The sequence below is a fragment of the Stigmatopora argus genome, chromosome 20, assembly GCF_051989625.1.
Source record: "Stigmatopora argus isolate UIUO_Sarg chromosome 20, RoL_Sarg_1.0, whole genome shotgun sequence".
Classification (NCBI taxonomy): domain Eukaryota; kingdom Metazoa; phylum Chordata; class Actinopteri; order Syngnathiformes; family Syngnathidae; genus Stigmatopora; species Stigmatopora argus.
The window spans coordinates 6,423,703-6,427,620 of record NC_135406.1 but is presented as its reverse complement, the minus strand read 5'-3'; positions in this window follow the sequence as shown (position 1 = coordinate 6,427,620).

Sequence of the window (3,918 nt, the reverse complement as noted above, 5' to 3'; positions counted from 1 at the left end):
ACGCACACTCATACCTAGGGGCAATTTAGAGTGTCCAGTCAGCCTACAATGCAAGTCTTTGGAATGTGGGAGGAAACCAGAGTACCCGGAGAAAATCCACATAGGCCGGGAAAGATCATGCAAACTCCACACAGTTGGACCGAGCTGTTTTGAACCCTGGACCCCAGAGCTGTGCGGCCGACATGCTAACCACTTGCGCTGCCGGGCCTCCCCTTTGTTGTTTATCCTTTATTATTGGTCTTATCTTTCATTTATGTGCGAAAATGAATTGCTGAAATAGAAATATATTCACAATTAGATAAATAGAGGAGAGACTTTAAATGAGGATTATATAACAAGGGCTCTAACATGTGTATTTGACCTTGCGTTGGTGTGTGTTCATTATACAAATCCATTTGACAATGAGATGATGACCATTATGTTGGCCAACATACAATACTTTCAGCCATTGATCGATTCTCTGAGTGGGATAGCACCAGTTAGGAAAGTTATTTTTTAACAGCTGAATCTTTTTAGAATTTTTCAATTTGTCATTTCTCTCTCGCTCTCTCTGATTATTGTGTGGTGATAAATAAGTTATGTTTTTGAGAAACAATGCCAGCTGTTCATGCAGTCTCTCTTTCACATGTACAGTATTGTGAATCATTTAAAAACAGCAGAAGATAACAGACTTTTGTCTTTATGAAGGAATATTTTACCCACAGCAATTCCGTGTCTTGCATCAAGAAGTTAGTTTATTCACATCATAAAATAAGTTTTACATATGGATGTATTATTTGTGGAATTTTTGGTTCCTTTGAACACCCTTCATTTCATACTAGGAACTGAATGAGACTGTATTTCTGAGTTATGGGCAAAGCTCCTAACCTGTTGACGTAAGGCAGCTTTAGCATTTTCATAACTGGATGACTGAGCTATCATATAAGTAACAAATTACAGAAAACAGCAGAAACACAGTATACAGTGCCATGAAAAAGTATTTGCCCACTTCCTGATTTCTGTGTTTTTTGCATATTTATCACACACAAAGGGTCAGACAATCCAATCAATTTTCGTATGACACAGAGTCAACCCAAAGAGAGCGAAAATGCAGTTTCTAAATGAGCTCATCTCATCTCATTTTCTGAACTGCTTTATCCTCATTAGGGTCGCGGGGGGTGCTGGAGCCTATCCCAGCAGACTCCGTAAGGCAGCTTTAGTATTTTCATAACTGGATGTGAACCGGGCCAGAGGCAGGGCACAAGGAGACGGACAACCACGCACACTCACACCCATACTTATGGGCAATTTAGTGTCAAATTAGCCTACCATAGTACATGTTTTTGGAATGTGGGAGGAAACCGGAGTACCCGGAGGAAACCCACGCAATACTGGGGGGACATACGAAACCCACACAGGAAGGTCCGAACCTGGGGTCTCACGCTCGGTCTCAGAATTGTGAGGCCGATGTGTTAATCACTCAGCCGGCGCCATGTTCATTCCTTTGTTAGGAAAGAGCTTCCACATCTTGCACAAAGCCAAACACACTTAATTGTCTGCAATGTATTGTAATTAAGATGTGAGTTGCTTGAACTAACCTGGGATACCTATGATAACAAATCTGGTTGCATGTGCACTAGTACTTGAATGGAGCCACAAACTAATTTGATAATTAAGTTTTCAGATTAAAAGACAAGGAGAGATGTGTTTAGCAAACAAATTCTTTCATCTTTTCCAAGAACGACGGCACATATGACTTTCAATCCCATTAGAAATCCGACATGCACCAAAGCGTTTCAAAGCCTCAGTGAGTCACTAACTTGGCATAAAAGCAGGCCATTGAAAAACACTTCAAACCATACATGCATTGAACAGAAAAAGTCGACCAGTATATTGGTTTGAGCAATATTTAAATTTTTTTACCACAATAAATGTTTTGCATTGTTACTAAATAAAACATCCATTCAGTCATCATCCGCACCGCGTTCCCTCACAAGGTTTGCTGGACCCTATCCCAGCTGACTTCAGGGCGAAAGGCAGACTACACTGTGGACCAGGGGTAGGGAACCTATGGCTCGGGAGCCACATATGGCTCTTTTGATGGGTGCATATGGCTCTACGCTAACCTGTGAGGTAAACTATGGAGCGCCTTATAATCAAACTTTTTTTTCATAACACTTTTCTGCATGGATATTCTAATTGATTAGCAACAATGTAATGTTAAGTTAATCCTTAGGTATCTCCAAATTCAGCTTTCAATAAAAAGGCATCTGTAGTCACATCTCCATTAAATTCTTGCAAGAAGAGAATACATCCACCGGCGTGTCCGGTCAAGATCATTCTAACAACTCGAAGTCCCTTTTGCTAATTTATTCATAAGATTTTAACGCCATGCCCCACAGAAGTCTAAACATTCGTAGAGTCTCACAACAATTTTGCACAGTTATCAAAACAATTGTAGGTCCTGTCGAATCTTCCCAAGCGCGTTTCGATGCGAACCCTTCAGTGAAGAGGTGCTTCCCAAAACAGTCCATGGTTCCCAAGAGCGCTTGTTGTGAGACCATCTTCCGAAGCCGAAAACAGTCTTCAGTTCCCAAGAGCACCTGTCGTGAGTCCTCCGAAGCCGAAAACAGTTCGCAGTTCCCAAGAGCAATTGTTTTGAGACCTCTCCATGCCCATGGCCATTCCCTGTCCTCTTGATGTGAACCACAGTCCTTACTTTAGCAAGGCATGCATTAAAATGGCTTTTATTAATGCCAATAACTCTAACATAAAAGCACAGCGTTCAACACATATATATATATATATATATTGTTTAATATTGTTACACATTCAGGATGAGCATTACTATTCCTAATAAGCAAATATATTGATTAATATAGTAAGCATGTTTATAATAAGGCTTTCTATTCCTAAATAAGCATTGCAAACACATTTATAATAATGATTACTCCAACATGTAACAATGTTGTCAAAAGACTTTTTGTACTTTAAAAGTCGTAAAGTGACTAAAAATTGTACACATTTTCATGTATGTTGACTTATAAATTCGGAGCACGGCACTCAAGGATTAACATTTAAAAAAATATCAATTGTTTATCCCTCTTTCCATCAAAAAGGTTCCCGACCCCTGCCCTAGACTGTATACTTGTATTCATTTACTGAACCGCTGAACCTCACAAAGATCCCGGGGGGATGCTGGAGCCTATCCCAGGTAACTACGGGCACTAGGCATGGGACACCCTGAATCGGTGGCCAGCCAATCGCAGGGCACAAGGGGGCTGACAACCATTTGCCATGGGATCGAACCCTCAACCCCAGAACTGTGAGGCCGACGCACTAACCACCTCGAGGTGTCCCCTGCGTTGTGCTCAAAGTCCTCTGAGATAGGCTCTAGCACCCACTGTATAGTAAAGTATATATATATATATATATATATATATATATATATATATATATATATATATATATATATATATATATATATATATATATATATATATCAGTGGCGGGCGGTGCATTTTCTGGTAGCGCCTTCAACGTATCAATCCAACCCTCAAAAACTATTTTATGGCTGTAAAACCTCTACTGCAGCTACAGCTGCGACACATAAAAAATAATCAATAAATTAATGCACAAAAATGGGGTAAAATCCACTTCCTAGCAGCATTTCATGATTAAATACAAATACTGGAGCTTTTCAGACATTAAAACCAGGCCAGGGGGTGATTTTCCCGGGAAAAGACAAAGATGAACGTCAATGGCGTACGGGCAAACATTGCCCGAAAATGGGGTAAAATCCAGCCAAAAACAGCATTTATTGATTAAATACAAATACTGGAGCTTTTTAGACATCAGAACCGGACCCGGAGTATCATTTCCCCGGTAAAAAGACAGCGATGAACGTCGATACGTCCATACGTGAAATGACAAAAATGC